This window comes from Vulpes vulpes, chromosome 13 (genome assembly GCF_048418805.1).
Source record: "Vulpes vulpes isolate BD-2025 chromosome 13, VulVul3, whole genome shotgun sequence".
Lineage (NCBI taxonomy): Eukaryota > Metazoa > Chordata > Mammalia > Carnivora > Canidae > Vulpes > Vulpes vulpes.
Genome location: NC_132792.1, coordinates 135,770,551 through 135,785,843, shown reverse-complemented (window position 1 = coordinate 135,785,843; position 15,293 = coordinate 135,770,551). Strand labels below are relative to the sequence as shown.

Here is a 15,293-nt window from a genome sequence, read left to right as displayed (position 1 = left end):
GAAGTGGCTGTTAAGTGATCTATAATTTAAACTGATCAAGTACCTTGATTTTGAGGCCTCAGAGTTAGAAAATCTTTTTTTTTTAATATTATTTATTTATTTATTAATGAGACACACTGAGAGAGGCAGAGACACAGGCAGAGAGAGAGAAGCAGGCTCCATTTAGGGAGCCCAACGTGGGACTTGATCCCAGATCTCCTGGATCACACCCTGGGCAGAAGGGGGCGCCAAACCACTGAGCCACCCAGGTGTCCCAGAGTTAGAAAATCTAAATTGTCCTCCAAATGGTAGGATAAATAGGCTCTTTATTTTTTCTTAAGAATCTCTCATTAACACTTCTCAGCCAAAATATAGATCGAGCCAAAAGTCAAAGACCAATTTAAGGGTGCTGCTTTCCTACCCAAGCTTGTGGTTTTAGCTGGCCTCAGGGTAACATCTACTAAAATGGAAGAAGAAGAGAATGGGCCACTAAAAGCAAACAGACAACAAGAAGACTTAAGAACTATGTCTAGAAAAAATTTTTTGGATCTGTTTATTCACAACAAGCTAACTAGAAGCAAAAGATCAAAAGCTCACAAAAATATTAATTAATTAATTCCCTAAACAGAGCAAAAGGCTGACATTAAAAAAAAAAAAAAAGCTTCTATTTGTTTGATCACTAAAACAACTCTAAGGCTTCCAAATCTCCACAAATAGGAAGCACACTTTGAAAACTGTAGAGTTTCCAAGAAGGGCATACTTACTCTCTTATACTACATCTGAAGTTAGTATGGATAATGGATAATGAAATACTCCTAGAGATAAGAACAAGGGGGCTGCCAAATGGGCTAAACAAGAACATTCCTCTACCACTAGAGCAGTAAATTCCGACGACTGGTGATTATGGTATGTTTCCTATTCTTCCCTTTCCAAATGAGAACTTCTGTTGTAGTTACACTTTTCCCTACAACTTCTGTGCACTGTATGAGAGATGAGCAGATATTTTGTCACTGGACTTCAAGGAAACATTCCAGATCTGAGAGAAAGGACTATGCCTCATCCAGAATCCCTTGACTTTAAGCAGATGAAATAACTGAATGAGCTTTTTGAATGTCTCCCTTGGGAGGAAGATAGTGTTTATATGTAAGAATAAAGGTAATCATAGATATGGTGAATGGCCAGAGGAGCAAACTGTGACAGACTTCTAATTGTTCTCTAAAAAAAATTTCCCCCGTCTTCCATAGACATAAGAATTTAACAGGTCACATGGCTGCTGAGCTAGACTGTATTTCCTAGTTCCCCTGCCCTAAGTGTGGCCATGAATAAAACGTATGTCAATGGAATGTTAGCAAAAGTAACATATTCAACTTCCTTACTATTGCTTAAAAGAAAATTGCTTGTCTTCTACTTTTGCTTAAAATTTCCCTCTTTCTCTGAATTGGAACTTGGATGAGACATTGATTTAATTTTAACTACCTATATGAGGACAACATCTTAGGAACTGGTGGAGTAAAAACATAGGGAACTTAAGTCCTTGAGTGATCTCATGGAGCTGACCTGTCTGCCTTTTTGGACCAGTACTCCTCTTTTTGGAATGGTATGTGTGAAAGAAATAAACCATCTCATTTAAACTACTGTATGTTTTATGGTTCCTCTTTCATGTACTCTTTCTCTTTTTAAACAGCAGCTTAGCTTATACTCTAACTAATTAAGGTTACATTTGTCACAAATAAAAGATTTTGCTCTATATTCACTTGGCTTTGCCAAAATCAAATTTCCTTAGTCAAAGGAAAACAACAAAGGAGGGGGAAAAAGACCAAGCCTATGAGGGTTTTGGTTATTGTATTTCCAGTAAAAGCATATTTCAACCTTTTCTCAACCTGCATAAACCAACTATCAAATAAATTTTTATATGCTTCAGTTGAATTTCCTCTAACTGGTTATATTATTGTGATAATATCAATCGATTCCTACAGTGAGTCATCAACTCTGTCAGCACTTTAATGAACAAAATTAGTCTATTTCATGCTGAAAAGCAATACTAGCAACTCTTGCAGATAAAAAAGGTCATAAAAACTTATTGGGCAGGGACATCCTCTGACAAAAGTCTCCTGATAATATCTCCCTAAGATCAGCTCATACACAGTGATTGGTCAGAGTGAAAAGAGTTTGAATAGGGCGTTAAACAGGATTTGGGATGACTTCATACATCTTAAAAGCTATGAAAGAAGAAATGGATAGGCAGAACTCAGAAACCAAATATTATTCTAGTCAGTCAAGAGAAGAGAATATTTTAATTTCATGATCATTCTTGATAGTGAGTTTGTTTTCATTAGCCTAAATTCAGTTATTTCTTAATATAACAATGGCTCCTAATTGCTCTGGCTCTGCTTCTGCCCTGTTCAACCAGTGACATTTAAAAACTGAGACAACTATCTTTGAGCATACAGTTGATGAAGTATGGAACACACTATCCCCAAATATGGGACCTCAGTATATTGAATATTTTAAGCTGAAAAAGCTCGAGAAAACAACAGAAGCAGGAAGGTTTCTCTGATCTTCCCCAGCTCTTCTCCCCTGAAGGTCATAATATCCTCATGTGAGAAGCGCCCTCCACAAACCTGGAGGAAAGGAACATCCTTACCTCCAAGACAGAAGGATAAGAGAAGAATCCAAACAAGAAGGCAGAGTGAAATTTCTCCATCTATTACATTTAGCTCCTACTCCCTTTGTCCTACATATTTCTCTACAACTGTTCACTCTTCTCAAACCACGCATAAAAATACTCAAGTTTAACCAGTTCTTAGGGTCTTTATTTCCTTATAAAGGCTTCCATGTCATGTGAAACTTGTTAAATGAATTTGTATGCTTCTCTCCTGTTAATTTTGTTTTTGTCAGTTTAATTTTCAGATCTAGCCAGAGACACTAAGAAGGTTGAGGAAATTTTCTTCCTCTCCTATACAATCTTCAAATAGTTTAGATAAAAAGACTTCCTTTTCATTCATTTACGATGTTAACATGTATTTTTAAAATGGAATTTGAGGGTGTCTGACTATATAAAATGTAAATGCTGGAATTTTGAGTAAGAGCTCTGGGACTGAGTGTCAAGTAGGAATAATAATCTCTTATTCACAGGGTAACTGGAGGGTTTAAAGCATACACATCTGCCAAAGTTTAGTAGTCAAGAACACTGGTCCCTTGGTAAGACAGGCCCAGTTCTAGGTCTGATGCATCATTCACCTAACTGAATGACTTTAGCCAAGTTATTTACTTTCTGAAAGCCTTTGTTTCCTCATCTGTAAAATGGAGACATTAACTGACACCAACCAGTTCATAAATTAGGGAACTGTCTTTAAACTGTCAAGTTATGAATGCTTGAGGATACAAATCACTGAGTCTTGGGACACCTGGGTGGCTTAGTGTTTGAGCATCTGCCTTTGGCGCGCAGGGCATGATCCCGGGGTCCTGGGATCAAGTACCACATCGGGCTCCCTGCATGGAGCCTGCTTCTCCCTCTGCCTATCTCTCTGCCTCTCTATGTGTCTCATGAAATAACAGATAAAATCTTTAAAAAGAAAATCACTGAGTCTTGGGTAATACCTTGAGCAGAATAGGTACAAAATATTATGTTTACTGACTGCAATGTTTAAAGATTCAAGACCCCTTTCTCCTCTTGATGAGAAAATTTTCTTTTCAGATGTTTGGAAAAAGTCACTAGTGACTCGATTCTATTAACTTGTAAAGCATGCAAGCCATGCACTGTCCTTTTTGAAAGGCACTGGGGAAAAAAAGGCTAATCCAAGTTAGGAGTATTTGATTTAAGAATTTTTGAGGAAATTGAAGACTTTGTACTACAGGGGCACCTGGGTGGCTCAGTGGGTTAATCATTCTACTCTTGATTTCAGCTCAGGTCATAATCTCGGGGTCAACAGATCAAGCCCTGAATTGTGCTCCACACTGGGTGTAGAGCCTGCTTAGGATTCTTTCTCCTTCTCCCCTCCTGGACTCCACTAGCACATGCTCACTTAAAAAAAAAAAAAAGGACTTTGTGTTATAATCACCAAACTTTGCCTGTGTTATGTAAAGATTTTTGGTTGTCACGGCATCTTTGTTTTGTTTAGTTTATACCCTGCTCCCACCAAGTATCCTAGTTTCTTTATGATCTTTAAAGTTAAAGGTCATAAATTATGCTAAGTAACATGAGCCGTTACAAAAGGGCAAATACTATATGATTTTACTTATATGAGGTTCCTAAAATAGTTGAATTCATAGAAAGAAAGTAGAATGGTGGTTGCTAAGGGCTGGGGGCGAGGGCAAATGGGGCATAATTGTTTAATGGGCTCAGAGTTACAGTGTGAAAAAACTCTGGAGATGGATGTTAGTGAAGATTGTACAACAATGTGGAGGCACTTAATGTCACTGAACTATGCTTAGAAACAGCTAAAATGGTAATATTTATGTTATGCATATTTTACTGTAATTTAAAAGAAAAAAATTTAAAGGTCATGAAGATTAGTTTAAAAGTGTTTATTAGCACAGCACCAGGTACACTGTAAGTGCTCAAGAAGCGACAGGTGTATTTCTATTATTTATTAATTATTTTTGAAATGCATTTGAGAGTTTATCACAAATGGTAAATGTTATATAGTTAAATAGTTATTGGTTTTAGTTGCCAGGGTTTTTTTTTTATATGAATCCAACATATTACTTGGATATCCGGAAAGAGCTGGTGAGAATAATGGTAGTACAGAGGGTATATACACTATACACACATCCTCACACACACACACAAATACACACATGCACACTAATATTTCACTAATTTAGAACCAAAAAGTTGTCAAGGATTGTGCTAAAGGGGCTTTAAAGTGGGGCTGAAGACAATTTGCTGGCATTCATTTAGAACTATAATAGATTGAATATTCTTTTCCTCCAAATTTAATTATATTTTTGGTAAAAGAAACAAAGATAAACTTCAGTCAAACATTTAAATAATAATTGTGCTAATATTAGATGATTCTTATCTATTCATAAAGGACCAAGATGGTCGTAGGTAGCATATACAGTGTATGTACATAATACATACATATACACATATAAATGCATACATACATGTGGCATAGACTGGTAGTCAACAAGACACTTAGAGGCTTAGAAATCATATTTTCCTGTCCCTCTATTTCATAAATGGAGAAATTAAGGATTAGAGAGTTAGATGATTTGATGCAAATCCCATAGTAAGTTGGTGGCAAAAATGTAATTAAAACCCCTTGAGAATCTCTTTCCATACACTGCCCTCAAATGGAAGATAGCAAAGGACTTGATCATTCCTCCTTCTGCCTCTTCCACATGCTATTCACTCTACCTGTAATGCCCTCCTCTAAGTTTAGTTGCCACCTTTGGAAAATCTTTCCTGGTTTTCCTAGAATGGATTTGACATCCAGCCTTTGGGTGCCTGGAGCCCCCTTTAAAGACCCCAGAGCAATTACTCAGCCATTAGAAACGACAAATACCCACCATTTGCTTCAACGTGGATGGAACTGGAGGGTATTATGCTGAGTGAAGTAAGTCAATCGGAGAAGGACAAACAGTGCATGTTCTCATTCATTTGGGGAATATAAATAATAGTGAAAGGGATTATAAGGGAAGGGAGAAGAAAAGTGTGGGAAATATCAGAAAGGGAGACAGAACATAAAGACTTCTAACTCTGGGAAATGAACTAGGGGTGGTGGAAGGGGAGGAGGGTGGGGGGGTGGGGGTGAATGGGTGATGGGCACTGAGGGGGACACTTGACGGGATGAGCACTGGGTGTTATTCTGTATGTTGGTAAATTGAACACCAATAAAAAATTAATTTATTTAAAAATAAATAAATAAAGACCCCAGAGCAGTCACACCAAATTGTAACTGTCTACTTGTTTGCTTCCTCCATTAGACTCACAACTGGAGGATCCAGACTGTCAACTCTGCAAGCTGCCACACCTGACCTATGACTCACCAATAATAGGCCTTCAGGGACTGCTGAATGTCTGTGGGATAAAAGAACTAACCAAACATCACGGGCTTCTCCAAAAGGAGTCAAGAAAGTTGGGATCAAGGACCAAGATGGGAAATTAGCCTTGAAATGAAGGCAGAGCAAACCTTCATTAAAGATGGGAGCACAGCAGAGGAGGATGCAAATGAAGATAATTTTTTTTGTTTTTAAAGATTTTATTTATTTATTCATGAGAGACACACAGAGAGAGGTAGAAACATAGGCAGAGGGAGAGGCAGGCTCCCTACAGGGTGCTTGATGTAGGATTCAATCCCAGAACCCCAGGATCATGACCTGAGCCAAAGGCAGATGCTGAACCACTGAGCCACCCAGGTGTTCTGAAGAGAAATTTTAAGTAAAAGAGAGAAAAGCTTGAATGAGTTTGAGCTAAAATTACTTAGTTTTCTCAAAGAACTAGAACAAGTGGGACACTAGATTCTATTGTCCTTATCTCTGTCAAGTGACCTTGTATTTTTTTAGGGTATGTTAAGTGTAAATGAATTACTGACCATGTGGGCATGGCATGATAGTCAACTATCCTTCTTCCCTATCATTTTTTTTTTCCCTAGCGTTTTGGATTATCTCATGAGAAATAATGAGAAATCACTTCAACAAATTTAAAGTTTTATGTAATACATGCATGTTACTGTGATGATATACTTTTTTTTCTGATATAGATCCCTAGTCCATAAAATGCATTATTTCTGGAACTTTAAAATTTGAGTATCTTGCGCCCCTGATTATGTAGGTTGTAGCATTTATTAGATAGTGCCCTAACACTAGAGTATCATCTAGCTGAGGATAAACTAGAGAAAAGCTAAAAAGGAAACCAAACATTTAAACAAATTATGTTGGAAGAGGAAACCAATATAAAGCAATGAATGTTAATGGGAACCAGGAATACTTGGAAGTGCCAGACTCCTTGCTTTCATTTCCACAGGAGTAATGTTTTACTGCCGCCAACAGGACAATAGGCATTCCTTCATGAAGATTAGAAAACTAATTGAATGTGCAAAAATCACTGCAATCTCAAAGCTTTACAGTTGCTTCATTTTTCCTAGGGCTTTAGACTTCTGATTTTGTAAGGTAAATGGCACTCCTAATTTCATCCCTTCCTTATGTCACCATTTTCAAGCACAGAAACAAGAACCTTTAATCTAAGTTGGTGATTCAAAGCCTAGGGAGAACTGAAATCCATTTTCCATTTTCAAGGTGTTCTGCTCTTCACTTCTTCTGCTTCAAATATGGTCCTTCAGGGAGAGAGCCGCTGGACCATAAACTGACCCTTCTTCCCAGCAGAAAGGGAAGGGGAAATCATTCTTTGAAAAGTCAAAAGAATACTGCAGGTAGGGCAGTAAGGCAAGAAAAAGAAATAAAAGGCATCCGGATTGGGAAAGAAGTAAAACCAACTCTACTTTAGAGATGACAATATCTTATATATAGAAACACCTAGGAAACACACACACACACGAGCTAAAAATGACATCAGCAAGGTTTGAGGAGAAAAAACCACTACAGAAAAACCATCATAATTTTAGATAACAGAAATGAAGAATCTAAAATGAAATTAAGAAAACAATTCCATTTACAGTAGCATCAAACAGAATACTTAGAAATATATTTAACTAAAGAAGTGCAAAACTTTTGTGCACTGAAAACTATAAAATATTGTTTCAAGAAATTAAAGAAAATCCGAATAAATGGGAAGACATCCTGTGTTCATGGATTGGAAGATTTAATATTGTTAAGATGACATTAACTCTTAAATTAATCTAAAGATTCCATGCAATTCCTATCAAACTCCCACAGTCTTTTTTCTTTTTTTTTTTTCTTCAGAAATTAACAAATTGATTCTAAAATTCATATGGAAATGCAAGGGACCGCAACAACCACACAATCTCGAGAAAGGAGAACAAAGTTGAAGGACTCACTTCCTGATCTCAAAGCCTATTATCAAATTATAGTAATCAAGGCAGTGTGGTACTGGCATAAGGATAGACAGAAATCAATAAAATAGTCTAGAAATAAAACCAGGTGCTGACGGTCAACTGATTTTTGATAAGGACACCAAGATAATTCAATGGGAAAAGAATAGTCTTCTCAACAAATGTTACAGGACAACTAGATGTCCACATGCTAACCAATGAGGTTGTACTTCTACTCTATTAGTATGTTAGAGGTACCATGACAAAGAACCACAGACTGAGTGCTTAAATAGCAGAAATTTATTTTTTCTCACAATTCTGGAGGCTAAAAGTCCAATGTGTTAGCACAGTTGGTTTCTTCTGAGGCCTCTCTCCTTGACTTGTAGATGGCTGTCTTCCTCCTGTGTGTTCTCATGGTCATTCCTCTGTGCATGTCTATGTCCTAATATCCTCCTCCTATGAGGACACCAGTCCTCCTGGATTCGGGTCCATTCTAAAGACCTCATTCTAACCTTATTACCTCTTTAAGGGCTCTATCTCCAAATACAGTCAGTCTGAGGCACTAGAGGTTAAGATTTCAATACATGAATTTTGTGTGGGAAGGGAGGATGACTATCCAATCCATAACACTCTGTCTTACTCCATATACAAAGTTAAATTCAAAATAGACGAAAGAGTTGAATGTAAGAGCTAAAGCAATAAAAAACCTTAGATGAAGAAATCTCTCAAAGTTGGGAAGACAGTGGAATAGGAGGACCCTGAGCTCACTCCATCACGCATTTTCAACTAGGTATCACTCATATCCCAGTCAATAAACTGGAGAGTGATCCCATCCTCCCAACCAAAGATAGGCTGAACAAACTCCACAACTAAATATAAAGAAGAATCTGCATCTGAAAAGTTAGGAAGGTCAGAAAGGCAGGACTAGGCTGTTTGCAAGATGAGGGAGCTGTGCCTGCAGAGAGAGCAAAGAAACAAATGGGCCTTCACACCAGGGAGCTCACCTCAGGAAGACTAATCCCCATAATGTTTGACTTTAGAAACCTGAGGGTCTGAATTCTTTGAGTTTTTAAAACCTGTGGGACTTGGAGTCTGGGTCTATAAAAGTCAGCTGATTCAGCACTGGACAAGCTGGGAGGGGAGTGACAACTGGGTTGCCACCCTTAAAGAGCAGCTTGCACAGAAAGGCAACATAAAAGTGGCAGTTTACACAATGCTGGGTGCAAATGGGGAAAGATCTGTTCATGCTGACTTCAGAGCATGTTGGAAGGTTCTCTGAAAATGAGGGAGCTGGCAGATGCCATTCTCCACCCCTCACCCCACTATAAATACAGAGCCACCTGTAGGAAGCAGAACTGCACATATACTTGCTACCAAACCCCCTAGCAGAGTGCCATGCCCACAAGTTCTCCTAAGGACTCACCCACTCTAAGCCTGGTAACCTGAGCTCTAGGCTCAGGGAAAATTTTGTAAAAGCCATGTATGTGCCCTGCCTGGTTGCTGGGCACACATCCACTGTGGTGCCCAGCCTTGTGTCCCTAGCCACTGTTGTGTGATATACCTAGCTGAGTATTCCCAGCTATTGCCCTGCACCACACTCAGCACTGCAACCCCAAGCCCCTTAATGCACTGAACCAGCTGTGCCATCATTGTGCGCCAAGCCCAGCTTTGTGTCTCTGGCCACCCCTGTATGCAGCCCCTAGTGGTCACAACACTTTCAGGGATTCAGCATAAAACTAGTGGCCCAGGGTAAATTTTGCTAATACTGGCCTGCTCCCAAGTTTCCCAGAGGGCAACCCCCTCAGAACTGGCCCTCCTGGGTCCCAGTAACACTATGGAGAGTAAGCACAGCTCACAACAGGAAGCTGTGTGTACTGAAAGGAAAAGTGACTCAGCTGCAACAGCAGGGTGTAAGCAACACTACAGGATTCTCTTCTGAAGTGCCAGGTTGTGGTGATAGAGGACGCGGCACTGCAGAGCACTCTAGGACCTCAACTTCATAAAGTCACTGCTTTCAGCAGAAGACATAGCTGACTTTCTTACATAGAGAAACAGACACAGAGGCACACAAAAGGAAGAGACAGAAATTTACCATAAATGAAAGAAGAGGACAAGGCCACAGTCAGAGAAACTAGAGAAATAGACATAAGTAACATGCCTGAGAAAGGACAATGGTCATATGACAATGGTCTTTATGGTCATATGGTCATAAAGATCCTCAGTGGAGTTGAGAAAAGAGTGGAAGACATGAATAAGACCCTTGAGAAAAGTGGAAGACATGAATGAGACCCTTAGCAGAGATAAGGAATAACATAGCAGAGATGAAAGGCATAATAAATGAAATGGGAAACACACCTGATGGAATGATCAGTGGGCTGGAAGAAGCAGAGGAATGAATTAATGACCCAGAAGACAGAGTAATGGAAAGTAATCAAGCTAAACAAAAGAGAGAGAAGAGAATTATATAAAAGGAGAATAGACTTCAGGAACTCAGTGACAACATCAAACATAATAACATTCATATTATAGGAGTTCCAGAAGAAGAATAGAGAGAAAAGGGGGGCAGAAAATTCATTTGAAGAAGTAATTGCTAAAAAAATTCCCTAATCTGGGTAGGAAACAGACATCCAGATCCAGGAGGCACAGAGAACCCCCAACAAAATCTACAAAAGCAGACCCATATCAAACATATTGTATATTAAATTTGCAAAATATAGTGATAAAGAAAAGCTTTTAAAAGCAGTAAGACAAAAGAAGTCATTAACTTACAAGGGAAAACCCAGAAGGCTAGCTGCGGTTTTTTCAACAGGAATTTTGCAAGCCAGAAAGGAGTGGCATGATAATGCAAAGAGTTGAATGGGAAAATCTGCAGCCAAGAGGACACTATCCAGCAAGGCTGTCATTCAGAATAGAAGGAGAAATAGAATTTCTAGGCAAACAAAAACTGAACGAATTCATGACCACTAAAGCAACTCTATAAGAAATATTAAAAGGGGGGATCCCTGGGTGGTGCAGCTTTGGCCCAGGGCGCGATCCTGGAGACCCGGGATCGAATCCCACATCGGGCTCCCCGGTGCATGGAGTCTGCTTCTCCCTCTGCCTGTGTCTCTGCCTCTCTCTCTCTCTCTCTTTGTGTGACTATCATAAATAAATAAATTTAAAAAAAAAAGAAATATTAAAAGGGACTCTTTGAGGGGAAACAAGAGACCAAAAGTGACAGTACAATGCCAGGAAACATTAAAGCAGTAAAAATGAACTTTTCTGTAAAAAAGTCAGTCAACATACTCACACACACACACACACACACACAAAAAGGATGTCAAAAGAAAGCCAGATGGGACGCCTGGGTGGCTTAGCGGTTTAGTGTCTGCCTATGGTTCAGAGCGTGATCCTGGAGACCTGGGATCAAGTCCCACATCAGGCTCCCTGTGTGGAGCCTGCTTTTCCCTTTGCCTGTGTCTCTGCCTCTCTCTCTCTTTCTGTGTAATTAATAAATGAATGAATGAATGAATGAATGAATGCCAGAGTAGCAACACATATCAGACAAACTAGACTTTAAGACAAAGACTGTAACAAGAGACAAAGAAGGACACTGTATAATAATAAAGGTGACAATCCAAAATAAGACTTAGCAATCGTAAATATTTATGTACCAAACATGGGAGCATCCAAATACATAAAACAATTAATAATAAATATAAAGGAATAGATAATAATACAATAATAGTGGGGGACTTTAATACCTCATTTATATCAATGGACAAATCATCTAAACAGAAAATAAACAAGGAAACAATGACTTGGAATGATACACTGGACTATATGGATTTAACAGACATATTCAGTACATTTCATCCTTAAAGAGCAGACTACACATTCTTTTCAAGTGCACATGGAACATTCTCCAGAAGAGATCACATATTAGGCCACAAAACAGGCCTCAACAAATACAAAAAACCGAAGTCATACCATGAACTTTTTCTGACCACAATGCTGTGAAACTAGGAGTCAACCAGAAAAAACAAAAACAAAAACTGGATTAAAGACCACAAACAGGGCTGAGGAGAGGCTGGCGACGAGAACTCAGTTTCCTGCAACTGCTGAATCTCAAAAACCCCGGCTGAAAAAAGTGGCCTTTCTTCTGGCTTTCAGTTGAGGACCCTATCCATCACTGAGAGAAAGAAAATGTGTGCATGAGGGGAGAGAAAGAGAGAGAATTTCAAGTAGACTCCATATCCAGTACAGAGCCTGACTCAGGGCTAGATTACACGACTCTGAGATCATGCCTTGAGCGGAAACCAAGAGTTAGATGCTTAACCAGCTAAGCCACCTAGGTGCCCCATAAGTGCCCAACTCTTGAATTTTGACAAACATAGATACTCATGTAATCATTACTCAGAACAAGCTCAAGAGTTTCCGATTTTGGAGAAACAGAACTGGTTGATACATCTCCACTATATCCGGAAGGATTATGAAGCATGCAAGGCTGTTATCAAAGAGCAACTTCAGGAGACTCAGGGCTTATGTGAATATGCTATCTATGTCCAAGCATTAATATTTCGCCTGGAAGGAAATATCCAAGAGTCCCTAGAACTCTTTCAGACGTGTGCTGTTCTCAGCCCTCAGTGTGCTGATAACCTCAAACAGGTGGCCAGATCTTTATTTCTTTTGGGAAAACATAAAGCTGCCATTGAAGTATATAATGAAGCAGCTAAACTTAACCAGAAAGATTGGGAGATCTGTCACAACCTAGGAGTCTGCTACATTTATCTGAAACAGTTCGACAAGGCACATGACCAGCTGCACAATGCCCTACATCTTAACAGGCATGATTTGACTTACATCATGCTGGGGAAGATCCACTTGCTGCAGGGAGACTTGGACAAAGCCATCGAAATCTATAAGAAAGCAGTGGAGTTCTCACCAGAAAACACGGAACTTCTTACGACTTTGGGACATCTGTACTTACAGCTCGGCATTTACCAGAAGGCATTTGAACACCTTGGAAATGCGCTGACTTACGACCCTACCAACTACAAGGCCATCTTGGCAGCAGGCAGCATGATGCAGACCCATGGGGACTTTGATGTCGCCCTCACCAAATACAGAGTCGTAGCTTGTGCCGTTCCAGAAAGTCCTCCACTGTGGAATAACATTGGAATGTGTTTCTTCGGCAAGAAGAAATACGTGGCAGCTATCAGCTGCCTGAAACGAGCCAACTACTTGGCTCCCTTCGATTGGAAGATTCTGTATAATTTGGGCCTTGTCCACCTGACCATGCAGCAGTATGCGTCGGCCTTCCATTTTGTCAGTGCAGCCATCAACCTCCAGCCAAAGATGGGGGAGCTCTTCATGCTCTTGGCTGTGGCTCTGACCAACCTGGAAGACCCAGAGAACGCCAGGAGAGCCTACGCAGAAGCGGCCCGCTTGGACAGGTGTAACCCTTTGGTGAACCTGAACTATGCGGTGCTACTGTACAACCAGGGCGAGAGGAAGGGCGCCCTGGCCCAGTTCCAGGAGATGGAGAAGAAAGTCCGTCTGCTCAAGGACAGCCCCTCTCTGGAATTTGACGCGGAGATGGTAGAGATGGCCCAGAAGCTGGGAGCTGCCCTGCAGGTCGGGGAGGCGCTGGTCTGGACGAAACCAGTTAAAGACACCAAGTCAAAGCACCGGAGCGCTTCAGCCAGCAAAGCTGCCAGTTTGCAGCAGCCCCTGGGCTCTAACCAGGCTCTGGGACAGGCCATGTCGTCGGCAGCTGCGTACAGGAAACTCCCGTCAGGTGCCGGAGGAACAGCCCAGCCCACCAAGCCGCTGTCTCTGCCCCTGGAGCCAGAGCCTGCCACAGGAGCACAGCTAACTGAAGCACCAGCCCAGATCAGAGAAACACAGGAGTAGGATGGCCCCAGGGCAGGGCTCCTCTGGTGGGAACGTGGCAGGTTAGCGAAGGGCGCGGGACACAGGCTCGCGGAGGCCAGGTGCCCCCGGCACCAGGGAACCCAGATGTGTTCCGGTGACCACGAGGAGGCTGAGGCCTGTGTGGCCTCCCGAGAGCCCCGTCGGCTGGCAGACAAGTCCTATATGAATTCCGCGCGGCCTTGTGGGTCTGTGTGTGGCTTCACAAGCCAGCCGGGCACGTTTACGTTGTTGGATTTTGAGATGACTTTTACTTCCTGGATGACTGATCCTTTCCTCCGTGGAAGGAACGTCAGACCTCTGCTCAGTAGCCCTGTTCTGATGAAGCTTCGGTTTAGCGGGGGTGATCCTCGGGCTGGGGGGCGTGTCAGCCCCGAAGGCAAATACAATCCTAGATTAATAATCCAGCTCTAATGGTCTTAATGTGAGGGGGAGAATGATGAAAAAATCTCTAAACATTGAGGCCCAGTCCAATGGATATTCCAGCTGCACTCGTCCAAGGGAACCCAGAACAATCCCTATCTTGAGGGACAGCAGTGTGGGGCCAGATCATGTAAGACGAGAGTGAAGAGCTGGTCTGGTATCAGCACCAAGGATCAAAAGGGAAAAGGGAGCTTCTTAACTAATTTTTGTGAAAAGCAATCAATGATGCCACTGGCCGGATGCTGTTTCTCTGTATGTCCTTTTTAGAATAAAGATTATGTATTATCGTCCCTTTGGGGAAAGTTGTTACTGAGGTATGAAAATAAGAGATCACAATAAAACCTTTTTAAAGGAAAAAAAAAAAAAGACCACAAACACATGGATGTTAAACAACATGCTATTAAACAATGAATGGGTTAGCCAGGAAATCAAAGAAGAAATAAAAATTACATGGAAACAAATGAAAACGAAAACACAATGGTCTGAAATCTTTGGGATGCAGCAAAAGTGGTTCTAAAAGGGAAGTATACAGTACATGTGTACCTCAAGAAGCAAGAAAAATCTCAAATAAATACCCTAACCTTATACCTAAGGCGCTAGAGAAGGAACAAGGTCTAAAGTTAGTGGAAGGTAGGAAATAATCACATAGCAGAAATAAATGATATAGAAACTGGAAAAAAAAAAGAAAGAAAACAACAATAGAACAGATCAAATGAAATCAGGAGTTGGTTCATTGAAAAAATTAATAAAATTAATAAACCTCTAGCCAGATTCCTCAAACAGAAAAGAGAAAGGACCCAAATAAATAAAATTACAAATGAGAGAGGAGAAATAACAACCAATTCCACAGAAATACAAATAATTAAAAGAGAATCTTATGAAAACCTATATGCCAACAAATTGAGAAACCCAGAAGAAATGGATAAATTCCTAGAAACATATAACCTACAAACAATGAAACAGGAAGAAAGAGAAAATTTGAACATGCTGATAACCAGCAAAGAAATCGAGTCAGTAACC

At 40.4% G+C, this 15,293-nt stretch overlaps 1 protein-coding gene and 1 pseudogene across 5 annotated transcripts in view; one reads left to right on the top strand and one right to left on the bottom strand.

The window, feature by feature from the left end:
- RABGAP1L (RAB GTPase activating protein 1 like) overlaps positions 1-15,293 on the bottom strand; it is a 724,498-nt gene that overhangs the window by 188,017 nt on the left and 521,188 nt on the right. The window lies entirely within an intron of this gene.
- On the top strand, positions 7,830-14,648 carry LOC112921696 (BBSome complex member BBS4 pseudogene; annotated as a pseudogene).